Source organism: Nicotiana tabacum, chromosome 16, assembly GCF_000715075.1.
Source record: "Nicotiana tabacum cultivar K326 chromosome 16, ASM71507v2, whole genome shotgun sequence".
NCBI lineage: Eukaryota > Viridiplantae > Streptophyta > Magnoliopsida > Solanales > Solanaceae > Nicotiana > Nicotiana tabacum.
Window position 1 is genome coordinate 105930973 of NC_134095.1, and position 20943 is coordinate 105951915.

Sequence of the window (20943 nt, forward strand, 5' to 3'; positions counted from 1 at the left end):
AGTGTGTAAGCAGTAGCGGGTTGAGAATATCTATGAGGTGAGGATTGATATGTAGGTGGAAGTGTTTGGTATGTGAGTGGAGATTTTGGACCTTGGGCCACCGTTACTACCCCTACTTCTTTCTTCTTTGACATATCCCCTTACTGCAATGCCTTGTTTTTGGCCTGCAATACCTCGAAATTTTTCACTATCCCACTCTTGATCCCTTCTTCAATCCTTTCTCCGAGTTTGATGATATCAGAGAACTTTTGATTTTTGATGTCCATTAACCTTTTATAGTATTGGGGATCCTGGGCCCTGACGAAGAATTTGTTCATCTGCTCTTCCTCTAATGTCGGCCTGACTTTTGTAGCTTGTGACCTCTATCGAGTAGCATACTCGCAGAAAGTCTCTGTTGGTTTCTTCTTTAGATTCTGTATATAGAAGACATCCGGTGCATTCTCTATGTTAAACCTGAATCGATCTATGAAGTACAACGCTATGTTTACCCAATTAACCCACTTCTTGGGATTCCGACTGATATACCAAGATAGGGCATCTCCAGTGAGACTCCTCATGAATAGCTTCATGCGAATCCTTTCATCTTTTACAACACCCACGAGCTTATCACAGTACATTCTCAAATGTACTTTCGGGTCACCTATTCTGTCGAACATTTCGAACTTAGGAGGTTTGTAACCCTCCGGCAGTTCCACGTCTAGCGGAATGCACAGATCCTCATAATTCAGACCTTCAATTCCTTTACCTCCTTCGACACCCTGGACTCGGCTCGTGAGCTTCTTGTGCTCTTCGGTCATGTTCTTAATGAGCAGGTTCTTCTTTGTAAATTCTGGAGTGTTTGATGTTGGTTAAGTAGAGTAAGGTAAGGTTTCCACATATATGAGATTGTTTTGGTGGGTGCCATGGGTTGGAGTGTAGTGGTGATCCTTAGTAGAGTTTTGCGGATTAGGGATAGGTTGCGGGATATTCTGGGGAGTATGGTAAATGGTTTGTGGGTTTTTGGTAGGAAGTGTAGACATGTAATTTTTGACCCTCCCCGAGATTTTACACTTTTTACCGTTTAAATATTTAGTTTAGGTCTAATATTGCTATTTTAACTAGTTTTACTCTTTTACTTTATTTTATCACAACAACAACAACAACAAACCCAGTTTAATCCCAACAGGTGGGGTCTGGGGAGGGTAGTCTGTACACGGACCTTACCCCTACCTAATGTTGGTAGAGAGGCTGTTTCCAATAGACCCTCGGCTCAGGAAGGACAAGAAGAAGAAGTGGAAAGCAAGGAAGGAAGAGAAAAGAAAGGGGGGGGGAATAAAGGATAAGTAGTACCAAATAATAACAGCAGGGAATACAATACCTGAGGCGAACACAACCACATAACGTAATAGAAATCTAAGAATATGAAGGGACATGCATGCTACTAAGACTATTTGTAAACAACTATAAACTACCTACTAACCTTCTGCTTTAATCCTCGACCTCCACACCCTCCTATCAAGGGTGATGTCCTCAGTGAGCTGAAGCAGCGCCACGTCAAAAAATACAAAAATAGTTTTAATTTATCTCATTATACATGTTTGTTTTTATTTTATTTATTTAAGTTCATTAGTATCCTTATGGTGGTATTATATTAAGTTCGCATTCCTATTTTTAGTATAATATTCTAAAAGTACAAAAAAGTAGCTTCATTTTAATATTTAATTTCATTTTTATAATTTATTTTCTTAAATAAAATTAATTAGTATTTTTAATAGTTTATCTTGTTTGCTATATTATTTTTACATATTAAAAAAAAGGAGGAGGGAATAGAATTAATTTTGGACTAATTTTAATCTTGCTTTTAGCCCAATTAAACCAATGGCCTTAGCCCATTAACCTCCCTTACCTTTTACAAAAAAACCTGAAGACCCTCAGAACACGGACTCTCTCCTCTCTTGAAGTCTTCAACACCTTTCTTCTTCACACACAAAAAAGAACAAAAAACCTAGCCCAAAATATCTCTCAGCCGCACCACCCCTAGGGACAACAACCAGCCGCTCCCTCACCACCAAATCGCCGATCTCCCTCATCTCCTAACTCAGTGCCGCTAACTCCTCCTCCAGCCACACAGAAACCGGAGAAATAGAGGCTTAAGAAAACAAAAGAAAATTGGGATTCAAATAGAAATTAGTAGGAAAAAGAATTAAGATTTGGTTTTGGCTTCTCATTTTTCCTTTATTCTAACTTTCATTTTCAGATTCAGATAAAAACAAACAAAAAATCATATCTCTCCTGTTCCATCTCTACCTCAAACTCGAAAAAATATAAGAAAAATAATATGGATTTCCGTCTCTTCTTTTCAAATTCTATTCTGGTTGGAAAAGGGAGTTAAGTCGAGGTGGATTCGAGTTCGCTGCCGATTGGAGGTCCTGGTTGTACCGTGAGTGTTCCAATTCGTGGTTCCGTTTGAAATTTTGATTGTTGCTAGTGTTTAAACTTGCGAGGTGTTCATTCAACAATTCAATTTTAAAACTGTTTCGGTAACGCTTAAGGTTCGTTCCTCCGCCTGTTCAATCTAAATTTTATTATGTGGGTGATTTACAATTATTCGCACACTATGCTTTAACCAGTTCTCTGTGATTGGTTTATTTATTTTATTCTCATTTTTTCTCTTTTCTTTTAGATCTGTTTGATTTGGATTTTTGATTGAATTTTTAGTTGTATGCTTTCGTGAATATTGTCTTGTGATTGTTGTGATGCATGAGTTGAATAGAGGCAGTGAATAAGATGTTGGGGTAATTGTGATTAATTCGAATTGAAACATGAGCTTTTGAATTAAAGAACCATGTTTACTGTCGTACAAATTGGAAAGCAAGAATTGGGATTTTGAGAAGAGTGAATTTGTGGTCAGCGTTGAATATTATAAGATAACGAATAAAAATTGGTTTTCAAAATGATTATGTTGCTTTACTTTTCTTACTCACTCATTAGGAGCATGCTTAGGCTGATCACACGTGGGTAGGCAAACTTTTCGGCACGTAAATAATCATCGTGACTATGGGTACGGTTTTCATGGCATGGTCACAATACGTAAATCTCAATTTGGGTGTGCATTTCATGTGACCCAACCATAGCTTCCAATATTAATAAAATAAACATGTTTTAAGTCGCGGGTGCATTTCATGTGATGAGGTTTGCAATAAGTACCAAAACGAAAAGTGTACGACAATTGTGACTTGTTCCAGAAAATAATTTCATAAATAAATAAAAGCGGTTATAAAGTTAAATGCATGTAGGTTTAAAAAATGTGTAATTACTCAGATAATTAGGCAAATTATTAATAGTTAAGGGACCGTGCTGAAACCATAGAACTCGGGAATGCCTAAGACCTTCTCCCGGGTTGACAAAATTTCTTACCCGAATTTCTGTGTTCGCAGACCATAAATAAGAGTCAACTTCCACGATTCGTCATTTTAAACCGGTGACTTGGGACACCATAAATTATCCCAAATGGCGACTCTTAATTTGAATATAAATAATTTTGTTTTGGTTATTGTCATTTTAATTGGAAAAACTCCCTATCCCTTCCGGGAAAAAGGAGGTGTGACAACTCTGGCGACTCTGCTGGGGATAAGAACCCAGAACTTCTAGTTCAGGGTTTAGAATTCGAGCTTAGAATAACTATTATAGTTAGCTTTTATTTATTATCTGATTTTTATGTGTTTGAGCTTAATATGCTAAATGTCACTTTTTACCGCTTTGATATTGCTTGGACTGTATACAAACTATTACGAAACCTTCTTCTCTCTGAGTCTTTTAAATCATCTGGGAAGCGTGCATTTCGTGTGGCTTCGTTTCTGTTAAAGTCATATCCCAATTTTAGAACGAGGTTCAGATAAGTTGCAAAGCCGGTGAAGCTTCTGTAGTCCCGGTATGCTCCCGGCCCCTTTCGGCTCAAGTTGTCCGCTCGGGTAAGCCACTTCTAGAACAATACACCCAAATTTTAAACCTAGAATAACATAGCCTCATGTCGGATCCCCTATAGGAACGTTTGTTTGCATCACGTGCATTTGATTAAGGGACTCAACACAGGGGATGGGTTCATCTAGGACATGTGTACCCAAAAATAAAAGATTATCCTGATGCATCTTATGTTACACATGTTGCATTCTTCAAGGGTAAATAGATCATTTGGCGGACCAATGATGATTGAGGGTAAATGAGAAAGAAAAGAGGGTGAAGTGTGATAATAAAGCAAGTAGGGCCTAGTTATGTTTTTCTTTCACATTTTATATGAAAAAGACAACAAAATGAAAAATCCCAAAAAAAAATATTTAAAAAAAGAAAGACAAAAAAATGTTTTCGCCAAATCAGTTGTTTTTTTATTTATTATTCTCACCCGTATCCAATCCTCCATAACTACGCATACCTGATTCTCGTCTTTCAGGGCAGGATATGTAGGCAGCCCACATCTGATTCGGCCTCCCTAGTGAGTCTTAGGTTCTTGGCTTCGAGGGTCGTAGCCAAATCTTGCATCTCTAGGCACTTTTAGCCACATCGGCTGTTTTGCAAAATAGGGTTGTTTTTGAAAAGTGGCTTGTTTAATTGTGTCTGGAGAGTCTTCAGTCCATAATTAGGTGTCTCTTCAATTTAAGGTTCATCCTTGTCAAATTTGCATATCTAGCCACTTTTGGCCACATTGGTCATTTTGCAAAATAAGGCTATTTTCGCAAAAGTGGTTCAATTAACCCATGTCTTAGAGTCCTAAGTCCACAACAAGGTGTTCTATCTATTTAGGGTTCCATTCTGTTGAATTTGCAATGCTTAGCCATTTTCTGGCCACATAGGCCATTTCTACAAAATGGGTCATTTCGGCAAAGTCATTTTTCCATGTCTTTAACGTCACCTTTGTCGAGTTTGCACTAATAGCAACTTTTGGCCACGTAGGCCATTTTACAAAAATTGCCTCAATCATGTCTTGCATGTGTCCAGTAGGGAGTGTTATTTGTTTACCTTGAAAATGGTAATTACAATTAGATTTGATCTTGTGGTTTTAAAAATATGTGATCTATTTTTATGCTAGTTGTTAGGAAATGAATGCTAAGTGAAAAACTAGAAGATATGATAAGAGCTTGTAGGTAGTGTAATAACCAAACCGAATGGTTGGAAATCGGGGCCTCGAGCTGGCGTATACGAGGCATCGAGGTCTAGTCGGATGCCCGACTTAGGGCAATTAAGGGAGGATTAATAGTTATGAGAGTTGCGGTGGTGGCTCGTTATGATCAATAATGAGCAATAACTGAAGAACAATAAATAGAACACGATGAATATAAGCAATAAATGTAAGTAATGAAATCAAGAGAATATGTTAAGTTAGAAAGTAGAGGTAATGTCCTTGTATATTCAATATTGTGTATCAGATGTCCTACAAAATAACAAGGGTCGCCTTTATATATGAGGGGAAATCCCAACATAGTACAAATGCATTTATTACAAAGGTACATGGTAGGTATATCCATTCAATGCCATAGTATAGACTTGAACTAGCCAAATAGACTTGGTCAGCTTTAGTCACATGCCTTGGGAACTTCCCACTTTTTCACCATAACTATCTACCTGCACTGCCCCGAGGTTGGATGTCGATAACCCCTCGGGTGTAAATCTTGGCCATGGCCTCGAGCCTTTGGAAACATGCTTATGAAGCGTCATAATGACAAAAAATTGGACCCTCTGATTTTACCGTATACAGATAGTCCCCGCGTTTCTTAGAGTGAAACGATAAGAAAGGACTATGATATCTATCTCCTCTAACTTCCTGCGATGATTTCATCCTTATGACATAAGCCTCTGTGATAACTGAGGCATCTCGTCTGTTCATCTTTCCAGAATCATTCAATATACTGCTGTTTTATATTCTCCAAAGCGATAGTATCGTTTTCGGTCCATTTCCTAAAACGCATTGATTGCACCTGTCGGTACGTTTTTGAAAGGCATAGATTGCGCCGTTGGTTATGCTTCCACCCTTTTTATAAATGGAAGCTTTCTTGAATCAAAACTTTATTCAAATGCTCTTCAACAACCTTTTACCCCTTTCTTCCCTTCATCCTCATCCAACACTATTTCCCATGTTTGAAGCACGTGGCTATAAGGTCATACGACAGTGTTCTCATCAGTTATGCCATGGCCCTTTCCTAGAGCTTTCCCCTACTGAGTGGGATTGCACTGGTTTGTTTTTGTTGTTGTTGTTGGCCCGAAATAATGAGAGAAATCTCAAATTATATCAGTATTAAAAGATATGCAGACTATGAACTTATACTCATCTCTCTTAACTACCCGGTGCGGAGCATCACTCCTTTTGCTTTCTGTGGAGTAAGATGGTTCCATCTACTAACTGTTGCTTCCCGCACCGGTGCAACGTCTCAAGAAGTGGCTTCACAATAGTGGCGTTGGCAAGACCCATACTCGCCAAATTTTTCACATAGTCACTTCTTCATCTTTTTCTGCTTCTTCTTCATCGTTTTCTACTTCTTCCTCATCCTTGAAGATGCCATTTGGAAAGTCGAGGTGAGGCCCCGAAGAAATGATTCTCGAAAGCATTGCTCCCGAGGAGGTACCCTCGAGAGTAGATTAGACTTTTAGCTATTACTTTTGCTTCTTTGTTTCTGTGTAAGGACCCTTCATAGTCTTTTGTAATCATGTGTAAGGTCATTTCATGGGCTTATTGTAATCATTGTTTATTAATGCAAAGAAGTTTCTTCAATCTGTCTCTGATTTATGCTGGATTTTCTTTTATTTGTGTTTATGAAGAATCTGAGTGCATGACTATACCGATCGGTCCGAATACTGGGCCCAGGTATAGGTATTTCCCCGGCTCCTAATTGGTTAATACAATATCCCGTGGATCCCTTCGTCGCTCCTTGGACTGATCCCGGGTTGGATTGATACAAGCTTAGGCTACCGGGAACCCCGAGTGAGAATAGAGCTTTGAATTTATAGAACGAAATTAAACCTTTCATACCCCGTCGATAGTCCTCGAAAGGGAACTTGCTTAGACATCTAAGAATAAAGATAGCATTTAGGCTTTTGAAAGCAGTCCCTGAGTGAGAGTTTGCTCAAGCTCAGGCGACCTGAAAACTTGTTTTGAACTTAGAGCGAAGATAGCCTTAAGGCGTTACAGATAGATCGCGGACGAGGGTTCGAATTGCCCGTAGATTAAAGTAACCGAGAGGACATTTAACTCTACCCGAAGGAGAGAAATAGCCCTAAGGCTTTATTAGTAGTTTTCGAGCAAAAATTGGCTCCGGCTCAGGTAGCTAGAGGGTCGGAGGATAGGGTAAATGACCCGCACTTGCAATAGCAGAAATGTTTACCGTGAAATGGTACTAACAATTAAATTTGATTTTGGGATTCTAAAAATACGTGATCTATTTTTCCGCTAGTTTGTTAAGCAGTTGATGCTATGTGTTATGTTTAGAAACGGGATAAGAGCAAGGAGCGAAGTGATAACCAAACCGATAGGCCAATTATTGGGGCCTCGAGCTTGCCGATTCGGGGCCTCGAGATCGATTCCGGAGCTCGACAGGGAGCTATCGAAGGGGGTCGGAATACGGCTAACAGTTATAGTAAAATTAACGTAGGCTCTTTATGATCAATGATAAGAAATAAATGAAGAACAACTATGAAGATACTAAATGAAAGCAATAATATCAAGAGAGTATGTTAGAGAGCAAGTAGAATATTCTTGTATATTTCGTGTGGAGCAACTGAAAAAACATCCCCTTACAAGGTGAGAAGGATTCTCTTTATATAGGAAGGGAATCCCATCATAGTACAACAAGCATTAATTACAAAGATACGGAGATGTGACAACTAGAGGACACCCTGATTCGGGTCTTAAACAAGTCCACTACACTTTGTCAGTCCTAGTCGTATTCCTAGGGAGCTTCCCATTCCTACCATCGCCGAGGTCCTCGTTATCCATAGTTCAAGTGTCGATAACCCTCGAGGGAGGGTACTTGGTCCATGGTCTCGAGCGTTCGAGGTGATTTTCTAAGATGACTTAACAACGACAAATTGGCCTCTTCGATTTCTCCGTATACAAATAATCCCCACGTTTCTTAGGGAGAAGCGACAAGAAACGATTTTGACATTCGACTCTTCGGGCTTCCTATGATGGCGTCATACTAATGGTATCAACTTGTGACATAAGCCTTTGCGATAACTGGGGCGTATCATGGACTTATTTTTTCAACGCCATTCAATACGATGCCGATTCCCATTTTTTAGAGCGACATTACCACCATCAACTCGGTGTCCAATAACGCATTGATTGCGCCTGTCGATCCATCTTTCAAAGGCATTGATGGCATTGTTGGTCAAATTATCATCCCCTATAAATGGGGCCTTCCGGTATTATCTTTTTATCCAAGTGCTTTTCAATATCTTTCCATTCCTTTCTACCCATTATTCTCCTTCATTGCTACATACCATGTTTGGGGTCCATGGCCCTTTGCCTGGGCTTTTCATCGTTGAGCGAGATTATACTATCTCGTCGCTGTTGTTGTTGTTGTTATGGTCATCACTGCTATCATTGTTGGCTCGAGACGATGAGATAAGGAGGCTGATCTCTTCCATCTTGGGAAGGTGTTTGGACTATACACCGCTACTCATGAGGGTGCTCGGATTATACACCGCTGCTCACCTTCATATCCTGGTTCGGTGTGGCATTTCGCCCCCAACCGGTAGCTTGCACGACTCAATGTCCCAAGAAGTGGATTCAAAGTAGTCGTGCAAGTAAGGCCAACACTTGCCAAGTCTCTTACCGGTTCGAGGTTCTCTTGGCCGATGAGGGTCCTCGTCCTTTGGTGACTATGGTGTTTTTTCATCCCCTCCTGCTTCTCCACTTTCCTCCTCCTCATCTTCTACAATGAAGACACTGATTTGGAAGACCGAGACAAGCCCCCTAGAGGCGGTGGTGGTAGAAGATGCTTCCAATTAGGATGCATACCCGAGGGGATCACGCTCGAGAATTGATTAGACTCTAGGCTTCTCTTGCACATGTACCTTCTTTGCTTTTTGGTTTCTGTGTAAGGAACCCCCACGGATCTTGTAATCAAGTTTTCTAATTATAAAGATGTTTTCCTAGTTTTGTCTTTGATGTTTGCTATATTTCCTTTTATTTTCATTTATGGAGACTCTGAATGCATGATTCTATCGGCTATTGTCAATGTTGAACCCAAATGCGGATGTTATTTGCTATTTTCAAGTGGAATGAAAGTAATGCTTCGAGCCTTGAAACCGTGATTTATCACTTAGGCTCTTTTGTAAATTTTGAGGAGAAATTTGCTCGGAGGCCCGTGGATAGGGACTGCCTTTGATCTTTCAAGGGCAGTCCCCGAGTGGAGGTTCGTTCAAATCCGGACCACCTGGAAACTTGCTTTGATCTTAGTGTAAATAGCCTTAAGGCACTATAGATAGATCTTAAAAGAGGATTTGTCCGATCTCAGATGGTGTCCCAGGGGCAAGCCCATACGGGTGGAGCCTAAGTGCTTATTTCCTTGGAGCCTAACCTCTTTTTGATGGAGGTCCTTGAGATCCGGTACCACCTCGGGACTGGTGATGACACCGTTGGCTTTTTAGAGTCTGACTTCTCATTGATGAAGGTCCTCGAGGTCAGGTACCACGTCGGGACTGGCGAAGATGACATCGGTCAGTGTCCCTACACGGCTTTGAGGCAGGCGGATCGTCGTCGTTTCTTCCATGTATAAATAAGATGTTTTATACTCTTTTGGAGATCTCACTATTTTAAGAAATTGCCCTTCTCTTTCTGTGTCAAACCTTTTATTATTTCAGTACTAATGTACTTTCATAGATTCCCACTTTAGTTCTCTAATTTTTCCATAGCCATGACTGCTGCATTAGGGTCTACCTGGCAGAAAAGGGAAAGCTCTGCCTCCAACATTAAGGACCAACGAGAGTATGCCTTTAAGATTGCTTCTTCGATAAGAGAAAAACATCTAGGGTTAGTGAGAAAAGACTGCAGATGGAGGGGAAAGGTAGTGTTACAGATACTTCCCCCAGGTGAGGGCATCACGGATTACGCCGATGGATTCTTCAAAGTGTACATGTACCCTTTCACACTGGGCCCCCTTGACAGGGTCGTGCTCGACTTTTGTTTGAAGTATCGGGTTACCTTGGTGCAACTCCATCAGTCATTTTGGAAAACAGTATTTATGGTGATATTTTTCGTGGAGAAGGCGGGGCTTAAATTTACGCTCAGTCTTCTCATTAGATTGTACAACCCCTTTCACCATCGAATTCTGCTAACCTTGCAATGTCGATCTACCACGCCCTTCATTGTTGATGATGAGGAAGATAGAGACTGGGAGTGGATGAGTCGCTTCATTCGAGTGTGGACTATTGACATCATCCCCATGGAGCTTATGCCATTCTTTGAGGAATGGAACTATACACGTAAGTGGTGCATTTTGTGCTTTCTCAGTTTTGTTTAAGGCGAAAGCTGGTATTGTAACCATGCCTTCTTTTCTTTTCCTACAGCGGTCTCGTGGGCGCCGAGCAACGTTCCTGATTTGCTAGATTGGGTTCGTAAGTTGGCGATCTACTCGACCTGTGACGAGCAGAGATGGTGAGTTTTGTCCTAAGGCAGATAGGAAGTAAAATATCATGGTGCGTGTTGCGCTATTTTTTCCTTCTCCTTCCTTCATTTGAGAGGCATTTTCCCTTTATGTGTACTAATCCCGTTGTTGTAGGCATCAGAGAACCTTATGAGGTGAGGTCGGCTCCTTTGGAGAGGGGGAAGGGTTGCCAGCTTCCGGGCTAAAGAATGACAACAATAAGATAGAGATACTTTTACAGGGTGATGGCGTTCAGGGTGAGGCAAAACGGGATAGGGGCTTCGGAGCAAAAGCATCATCCAAGCCTGCCGCATCCATGGTTCCTGGCCCTAGAAAGGTGGTTTTTCCATTGTTGTCTCCCTCTTTTTCCGCCGACACTACTTCAAGGAATACTAGAAATCTGGGGTCGCATACACTGAGCGACCGTGCTTCGACTAGAGTTGACTCTTCCAAGGCTGAAGGAACTGGATTGGTAGGTGTGCGCTCGGCCTTCGAGGAAGACTGGCAGCTTCACTTTGCGGTGAGTTTTTTCATAAGCCTTTCGGGCTTAGTGCCTTCCCTTCCTTACTAGGTTTTCTTTTGCAGGTCTTCGACAAGCTTAAGTCCGGGCTGCTTCATCACGAAGCCAGGCTGCGGAAAGCTCATTCCTTAGGCTCCTTTGTGATGAAAAGGAGGTCGAGTTGGTATACTTGCGATATGAGGTATGCCGGAGCTTGAATTATGAGTGCTACTTGAAGGAGCAGGTACTTTTCTGTTTCGGGTGAGCGTGCATCCCGCCTTCTAGTTCCCGAGGCTAATACTTTGTTTATTTCAGTTGTAGGAAAAGAAGCAGGCCTTGGAGCGCCTTCGGGATGAAGTTGGCCGGGCCAGGCGTGAGCTTGATGAGCTAAATGCTCGTGCGGAGGCTCAGATTTTAGAGGGGAACGATGCTCTGACTAAAGTTCCTACTTTTGAGGCTCAACTGTGCTTAGCACACGACAACGCTTTGGTTCAGACAGAAATGATTACGAAGCTCGAGTTTAAGCTTTTGAAGGTCAGGGCTGAAATCGTTGATGCCCGAGCTGAAGCAGCAATAAGCCAAACTAAGGATGACCAGGAGATGGCGAACTATTCATAGGATGCTGCCGATTCTCAAGCTGAGCTGAGAAGGATCCTCGACTGCGAAGAGAGTTTTGAAGAATACGCTCACTGTAAATCTCAAAGAAAGACCCTCGAGGAAATCTGTTGGCACAAGCGAGGGTGGAAGAGCGTGATGCTCGGTTGCTTTTGCCCGGTGCTAAACAAAGCGAAGATGAGGCCGGCAAGCCGTAGCCCCCAGGGGAGGCATAGATTTTGCTATCTACATGTAGCATTTTCAAAGCAAGTTTGTAGATGGAGATTGTGTTCTTTCGCATATATGTATAAAAGAAAACCTTGCTACTTTACTTCTTTTGTATCTCTTTTTGTCTCGAATTTGGCCATGTGAACTGGTCTTTGGGTTTGTAGGAATCCTTAAAGTCGTGGTATTACCCTAGGACTCATTAGGATTGCTTGTAGGCTCTTACATGCTTGGTCGATGCGACCTTTTATGTTAGCTGGCGGCAATGGCTCTTGCGCCTTGGGCCGATGTGGCATTTTAGTATGGGCTGGCAACAATGGATCTTACGCCTTGGGCCGATGCGGCCTTTTAGTGTGGGCTAGCGACAATGGCTTTTACGCCTTGCTCTTAAGCATATTTAGTTAACTATTTTGGGTTCAGTTTCCGAATCGAGTTACGACCCAAGCTCATTCCACCCTCAAGTTTTGTATTTGTGTGGGCTAGCGATAGTGGCTCTTACGCCTTGGGTCGAAGCGACCTTTCATGTGTGTGGCCCTGAGGCTCATTAGGCTGGTGACAATGGCTCTTACGCATTTGGTCGATGCGACCTTGTGGACTTTATTTTTCTCTCGATAAGAATAAATAGTGTTTGCCTTACTCTTCGACGGTTTAATAAAAAACCTCGATTGTGAGTCGTTATATGGCGATGATTGAGCACCTTAGGAGGTTTTGGCTCGGAGGCTGAGTATCTCAAAGCCGATGTTTAAGAGCTGACATGGTCGAAGCTCTTTTGCCTATGTCGAGGGTAGCCTGTTTAACTGGTTCTTTTCGAAGTAGATTCGAAGTAATTGAAGGCCTGTGATTTTGTAGTGACCGTCGGGCATCCCTGAGTTGCGTTAGTTTGGCTGGTACAGCAATGTGACCGGAGTCACTTATGTTCGGCCGGAGCCTTTGAGTCCCGATTGAAGTAGTTTCGGCATCTATATCAAGGGTATGCCTTTTTAGGGGTCTTACAAGTTCAATATATAGCCGAAACTTTTAGATCGGGCTTATGCCTTTAGTAAGGTCTTACAAGCTTTACATGACGTTGAGGTCTTATAGTTTTGGATACTTGGTACAAGTATTGTTCATGCCTGGCTTGAGGTCTTACAGATATTGTCACTTGGTACAAGTGAGGTTCATGCCTTGCTTGAGGTCTTACAGATATAGTTGTTGCCTTATATAGGTCTTAGGAAACCGAGTCTGCCTGTTCTAGGTCTTATGTCCTCGGGTTTTTTAATGAATGGCGATTGGCGACAGTCCCTGAGTCATTGAGGGTACCTTGGCTCAAAAGCTGATACTTGTAAATTTTGTATTGCCTCCTTGAGGGCTTACAATTTCAGAGATCCCGACCCTGAGGTCGTGCATTTTTCAAGATTTTGACGCCAGTCCCCGAGTATTTGGGGCACTTTCGACCTCGAAAACATTTTGTGATTTTCATGTTGCCTCGTTGAGGGCTTATGAGCTTGGAGTCCCGACCCGGAGGTCATACAAGTGTTGAATTGTTGACGCCAGTCCCCGAGTAATAGGGGTACTTTCGGCCTCGGAAACGTTTCTTGATTTTCATGTTGCCTTGTTAAGGGATTACGAGCTTGGTGTCCCGACCCAGAGGTCGTACAGGTGTTGAATTGTTGACGCCAGTCCCCAAGTGTTCGGGACATTTTCGGCGGAGAAGTCATTTTTGTGGAGGTGTCGAGCTTCATTTGGAGTGTGAGATGCTTTGATAACAGATATTCTTCAATTATTTGGTACAAGTGTACATTTTTTTGCCATCGGGGGCCCGGCTATACGGACATGGTTCGTTCGACTATTTGGACCGGTACATCACTTTCCTATCAGGACCCCATTTGACGTTTCTTAGCTTTTCCGAGTGGATGGCCTCCTGGGGGGATGGCCCTCAGTATGCGAGGTTGATTTCAAAAGACGCCTTGAATACTAATTGGATCTTCCTTAGGTAGCCCATAGATGTTGCCTCGTTAAAAACCTTGTCGATGAAACCCTTCTCGGGATGAAACCCTATTGAAGGAAAAGAGTACAACGCATGCTTTTCAAAACTAAGGCTTTCGGGCTAAGAAGAGCTTTGGCTGTTTCGACCGGTCACCTGCATTCTGGTTAGTATAAAATGCAACTGAAAAAGAGAGACGATCATACCTTAGTGCAAATGGCGCTTCGGATCTCGGTGTGACTCTATCGTTTATTATGAGGACTCGGTACGGTCCTTCATTTCGTTAAGTCAGGCATAGCCGAGAATTTAACTTGCCATCGCTATTTTATCATTTTCTTATCCTTTGGCTCCTTTGGTGGTGGAAGTATCGACATTGGTGCTATGTTATGCACTGCGAACATTTCCTTTGCCGCATGTTGCTCCCCATAGACGGTTTTTATCCCATCCTTTGTCGGGAATTTCATCATTTGATGGAGGGTGGATGGTACTGCTCTCATGTAGTGTATCCACAGTCTTCTTAGTAAGGTGTTGTATCTCATGTCTCCATCGATCATGGAATTTGGCATTCTGGGTCGTGCCGGCAATGTTGACTGGGATGATGATTTCTCCTTTTGTTATTTCACTTGCCATGTTGAATCCATTGAGGACCCGAGTGGCGGGCACGAAATGGTCGAGCAGTCCGAGGTGCTCTACCACCCTCGACTTGATACTATTGACCAAGATACCTGGATCCACAAGTACACGTTTAATTTGAAATTTATTTACAAGGAAAGAGATTACCAGTGCATCGTTGTGAGGCTGAGGCAAGGTCTCGATGTCCTTGTCGCTGAATGTGAGAGCGTCCTCGGGTATGTGACCCCGAGTTCGCTTTTCCCTGACGATAGATATTTTTGTTTTCCTCATCACGGGCTCTTGTGGGGCATCGATGCCTCCCAAAATCATGTGGATGACATGTTGTGGCTCATTTGTTTCGTTCGTTTTGGCCGCCTTTCTTTCTCAGAACTAATTTTTAGCTCGGTCGCTGAGGAATTCCTAGAGGTGACCTTAGTTAAATAGTCAGGCTACCTCTTCTCGGAGTTGGTGGCAATCCTCGGTCCTGTGGCCGTGTGTGTTGTGAAATTCACATACTAAGTTATGGTTTCTTTGCGAGGGATCTGATTGTATAGGCCTGGGCCATCTAGCATCTCTAATTTTGCTGATGGTGAACATGATGTCTGATACATCAACATTGAAGTTGTATTCTGATAAGCGGGGCACCTCCGTTGGCCCCGCGCTCCTATCGAATCCGGCTCTGTTGATGAGTCCCCGGGGATTTTGTCCTCGGTCTATCCTTCGATCATTACGAGGTGGGTTGCGCCTTGGGGAGTTACTTCTATATTTGGTGTATGGTTGATTTCTTTCTTTGTTTGGCTTTGGCTACTTCGCCAAGATCTTTCTTGGGTATACTGAGCCCGAGGGGGCTCCCAACTGGTCATCTTCGACCCTGATTTTTGACTGGTATCAGTTGTGGACTTCCGACCAGGTCACGGTTGGATATTCGACTAAATTCTTTTTCTGCTACTTTGAAGCCATCAAGCTTCGTTCATTCAGACCTTGAGTGATGTCCTGCACTGCCCAGTCGTCGGAGAACGGTGGTAGTTCCATTTGTTCCATTTGAAAGCGGGTTACGAATTCTCGCAGCATCTCGTTCTCTCTTTGCTTGATCTTGAAGACATCGGATTTTCTCGTTGCCACTTTGATGGCACTGGCATGTGCTTTTATGAAGGAGTCCACGAGCATGGCAAATGAGTCTATGGAGTTAGGACGTAGGTTGTGATACCACATCATGGCCCCCTTCGAGAGTGTTTCCCCGAACTTCTTCAGTAAGACGGACTCGATCTCGTTGTCTTTTATGTCGTTGCCCTTCACTGCGCAAGTGTAAGCAGTAACGTGCTCATTGGGGTCTGAGGTTCCATTGTATTTTGGGAGTTCTGGCATTCTGAACTTCTTTGGAATGGGTTTCGGGGCTGCTTCCTTTGGGAACGACCTTTGTATGAACTTTTTCGAATCCACACCTTTCAGGACTAGGGGTGCGCACAAAATTTGGTCAACCCTGAAGTTGTAGGTCTCGACCTTCTTGTTGTTGGCTTCTATCCTTTTCTCGCCTGATTTCATCCTTCTGGTGAGGTCCTCAAGCATTTTTACAATGGCAGGATCGGTCATCGACCCGTTATTGCTCGATCTCTCTGGTACATGTTCGGCTGGGGGAGTTGTCCCCAGTGCTACCGTGCTAGGAGTTTTCTGGTGACTTTGCAGTTGAGCAATAGCTAGATGTTGTGCCTGAAACATTTCAAAAATAACATGAAGGCTAACCTCATGCTCTTCCCTGGTGGGGGTTTTCTGAGCTTCTTGTGGATCTCCCTGACGCACGCTCCTGTCGATATGCGAGCTTATATCGATGCGTTGCGCGTCGCGTGATACCGCATCCACGGGTATTGGTTCTGGCGCATTCCCAGGGTTTTGTGGTGGCACACCAACACCTAGGACATCCACGTCGTTCTCTCTATGGTCCTCGAGATTATTGCTTTCGCCTCTATTCACTGAGTTAGACATTTTGACCTGAAATCAAAGATCATGGACAAGAAAAAGCATGAAAGATAACTTGCGTTGTGTGACGAGACCAGCAAGAAAATAATCACTATTAGTTTAGCCCCACGTTGGGCGCCAAACTGTTTACCGTAAAAATGGTAATAACAATTAAATTTGATTATGGGATTCTAGAAATACGTGATCTATTTTTATACTAGTTTGTTAAGTAGTTGATGCTATGTGTGGAGTTTAGAAATGGGATAAAAGCAAGGAGCAAAGTGATAACCAAACCGATAGGCCAATTATCGTGGCCTCTAGCTTGCCGATTCGGGGCCTCGAGGTCGATTCCGAAGCTCGGCAGGGAGCTATCGAGGGGGGTTGGAATAAAGCTAACAGTTATAGTAAAATTAACGGAGGCTCTTTATGATCAATGATAAGCAATAAATGAAGAACAACTATGAATATAATAAATGAAATCAATAATATCAAGAGAGTATGTTAGAGAGAAAGTAGAATTTTCTTGTATATATCGTGTGGAGCAACTGAAAAAACAACCCCTTACAAGGTGACAAGGGTTCCCTTTATATAGGAAGGGAAACCATCATAGTACAACAAACATTAATTACAAAGATATGGAGATGTGACAACTAGATGACACCCTGATTCGGGTCTTAGACTAGTCCACTAGGCTTTGTCAGTCCTAGTCATTCGCTTAGGGAGCTTCCTATTCCTACCATCGCTGAGGTCGTCGTTATCCTTAGTTCGAGTGTCGACGACCCTCGAGGGAGGGTACTCGATCCGTGGTCTCGAGCCTTCGAGGTGATTTTCCGAGATGCCTTAACAACGAGAAATTGGCCTCTCCGATTTTGCCTTATACAAGAAATCCTCGACGTAGGGTATCACCTCGAGGTCAAGCCCATGTGAGTAGGTTTTTAGAGCTTATCTTCTTGTTAACAGAGGCCTCAAGATCGGGTACCATCTCGAGGCTTGTAATGATATCGATGGCTCCTTATAGCCTATTTTTTTTTACAAGGGTCATCGAGATCGGGTACCATCTCGAGGCTTGTAATGTTATCAATGGCTCCTTAGAGCCTATCTTCTTCTTGCTAGAGGTCCGCGAGATTGGGTACCATCTTGACGCTTGTAATGATATCAATGGCTCCTTATAGCCTATCTTCTTCTTGACAGAGGTCCTCGAGATCGGGTAACACTCGATGCTTGTAATGATATCAATGGCTCTTTAGAGCCTATCTTCTTTTTTATGGAGGTCCCCGAGATCGGGTACCATCTCGAGGATTGTTGATGCGGGGGTTTTTGATCCCCAAAATGTAGTACGGTAACATTAATTGTATGACATGGTTATGAAACGACCGAGGCGATCGCGCCGATATATCTTCCCAAAGTGAGAATAGCTTAGTCAGTATTTTTAATTGGCCTTTGAGACAGGCAGACAATCATCGCTTTCTCTATATATATAGGTTTGTCTTCCCTCCCATGAGGATCCCACTATTTTGAGTAGCTATCCTCTTTCATAGAGTTCTTCTTTCCTGCATTAGGTCCTTCACAATTTTAACTTTGAATCCCTCGCTCAAATTCCCGCTCCAATTCTCTAATTATACTATAGTTATGGATTTTATGCCACGATCCGTTCGGCAAGGAGGAGGAAGTTCTGCCTCTGGTTTTCGCCTGGTTGGTGGAGCGCCACTGATGCCGGGCGAGCCAACCTCGGGATATTTTGCTTCGAGGGGGGGACTTTTTGTCAGAAAAACCTCCCGATATTCAAGGTCATCAGGAGTATGCCTTGAAGTTTATTTCTTTAATAGGATAGGGGCACCTTGAGTCAATGAGGAAATATTGTGGATGGGGGGAAAAGGTAGTACTGCAGGTACCTTCCCCGGAAGAGAGCACCATGGATCATGCCGAGGGGTTTTTGAATGTATACACGTATCCCTTTACGCTGGGTCCCTTTGATAGGGTTGTACTTGACTTTTGCTAAAAGTATTGAGCTACCTTGGCATAGGTTCATCCGTCATTTTGGAGGATGGTGTTGATGATGAGATTCTTTGCAGATGAAGTTGGGCTTGAGTTCAACCTTAGTCATCTCATCAGGCTGTACTAGCCTTTTCACCACCGAGGCTTGCTAACCCTTCGATGTCGATCCACCAGGACTTTCATTGTCGATGATGAAGAAGATAGGGATCGGGAATGGATGAGCTGATTCGTCCGAGTATGGACAGTTAACATTATCCCCGCTGAGTTTCTGCCATTTCCCAAGGAATGGAATTTTACACGTAAGTGGTACACTTGTGCCTTTGTTGTTTTGTTTATGGCAGAGGTGGGCTCCGTAAGTGCGCCTTTATGTCCCTTTCTATAGCGATTCCATGGATGCCATACGAGGTCCGCGACCTAACGGATTAGGCTTGGAAATTGGCGGCCCACTCGACTTATGATGAACGTAAGTGGTGAGATTTATCTAAGGGTAGATAGGAGGCAAAACACCACGGTACGTGTTATGTGATTTGCTCCGTTTTTGAAAGGCGCTTTCTTTTCATGTGTACTAACTCCGTCATCATTGGCATTGGGGAGTCCTTTGAGGTGAGACTGTGACCTCTCTAAGAGGGAAGAGGATCGCCAGCTTTGGGGCTAAGGAAAAATAACAATAAGCAAAAAGGGTCTTCGTAGGGCGACGGTGCTTATAGCAAGATGAGTCCAGACCTGGGGCTCGGAGATGATGTATCGGCTGAGCCTGATGCGCCCAAGATCTCTAGCTTTAGAAAAACGGTTCCTCCTCCACTACAATATTCTTTTCTCTTCAACGGTACTTCAAGCAATGAGGGTTCTCTATTGCCGAGTGCTTCCCAACAATTTGAAGTGAGCAACTTGGAGTTCGAGTGCATCTCAAATAACAAGATAAAGCCAAGGGATTTTGCTCCAAATAGACTGAGGGTATCCATTGTGAAGAAGAAATCACCCAACGAGAGTTATGTACTTGACAAGGCACTAAAAAAAGTGGAAGGCATATCAGTGATATTAATGTCGGAGCTGCAAAAGAAATGTTGTACTTGGCATTTTCAGGGATTGGGAGGCCCTCTTTCAGCTACCCAAACACTTTATACCATTCGGTACCTCTTTTGAGCCTATGCTAATTTTATTGACCTCCCCTCTTTTAGAAACTTCATTCAAAAAAAAATCAAAAAGAGAAAAAAAAAGAAGAAAAAAAAGAAAAAACAAAAAGAAAAGGAAAGGAAAATAGCACTAACAAAGAGTAGTCTTTTGAACTACGTTCGACCTGATTCTTGTCACCTCAAGATGCGTAGGCAGCCTTAAGGTTCGGTCACACCAAATAAAATATTTTATAATCCCACGAAGTCGAGAGTGGGAAATTCCATCTAAAAAAAAGAATCAAATTCCCTTGTCTTAGAAATTGGGGCAAAGTTTTTAGAATGGATTCCAAAAGTTATAAATAAATTAACCCCGTTGTCTTAGTTATTTTGAACCTTTATGATATCCTTTCTTTCTAATCCTATCCAAAAGCCACATTACAGTCCAAAAAAGACTTCCCAGATAATCTTTGAGAGTGCCGAGCTAGACATGCTAGGAGCATATGATGTTTTTACTATGGTCAATTCCTTTTCATCTACAGAATCAGAGGAAATAAAAAGAAAAAGGACAAAATGAGAGAGTCTTATCGGTGAAAACCTTCACAGGCACCACAAGGAGACAGTAAGTTGATGGAAAGAAGAAAATGAGAGAGTCTTGATGGTAAAAACCCTTCGGGCACTACAAGTTGAATAAGGATCGTGAATCAGATAGGGTAATCAGAGCATTGAAGCCAAGTTTCATGGCGAAGAGTTACAACAAGAGTTGAACATTAGACTTGCTTGATAGTTTAGGCCACTTAATCCAAAAGTGCATGTCATGGTCATTAGAGTTGGTATCCACATCTGATAAGTTTCTATTTTGTAAATTTCTTGTTAGGTATCATCCCTTTCCATTGTTCCTCACTCTGTTCCTCTTGATTTGTTTAAGTCCTCTTGAGTCTGTTTTGTCAAAACAAGTAAGAAATGACTTCAAAATATGCTACCAGCTTTCCAATTGCACAAAGCGGAGTCTGGCAAGCACGTCAAAATGGCATAAGCCAGGAAAGGGTAGTATGCGTACTGAGTGGGTGGCAATTGACGTGCTTTGGGATTCATGTGAAATACAAATGTTCGGTATATGTCAATTCATGAGCACAATGCAACAGATAGAGGGTATTCAGTTTGAATGAATCAGAGGTATTTTCTGTGATAGGGGTGACGGAGAAAGTGGTTAGTCAATAAACAAGCAAGGTCTTTCAAGTTGAAATCAAAGTTATCAAGGCAAGTGAAGGAGCAATCGCCCTCAATATCAAGGCCACAAACCAACCACCATGTTTAAACTCACAAGTTTTCTTTATCTAAAATAGGGATGAAAGCTATGTTCATATCAAAGCTTGGAAG

General features: G+C 42.5%; 1 long non-coding RNA gene across 1 annotated transcript; it reads left to right on the forward strand.

Moving 5' to 3' along the window:
- The first annotated feature begins 1881 nt into the window (after window positions 1–1881).
- LOC107817671 (uncharacterized) lies at window positions 1882–12186 on the forward strand. The gene is made up of 6 exons (XR_001655254.2): window positions 1882–2531; window positions 9901–10452; window positions 10537–10665; window positions 10749–11133; window positions 11199–11356; window positions 11428–12186. It is a non-coding gene; the product is annotated as an uncharacterized LOC107817671 (long non-coding RNA).
- The last annotated feature ends 8757 nt before the right edge of the window (window positions 12187–20943 follow it).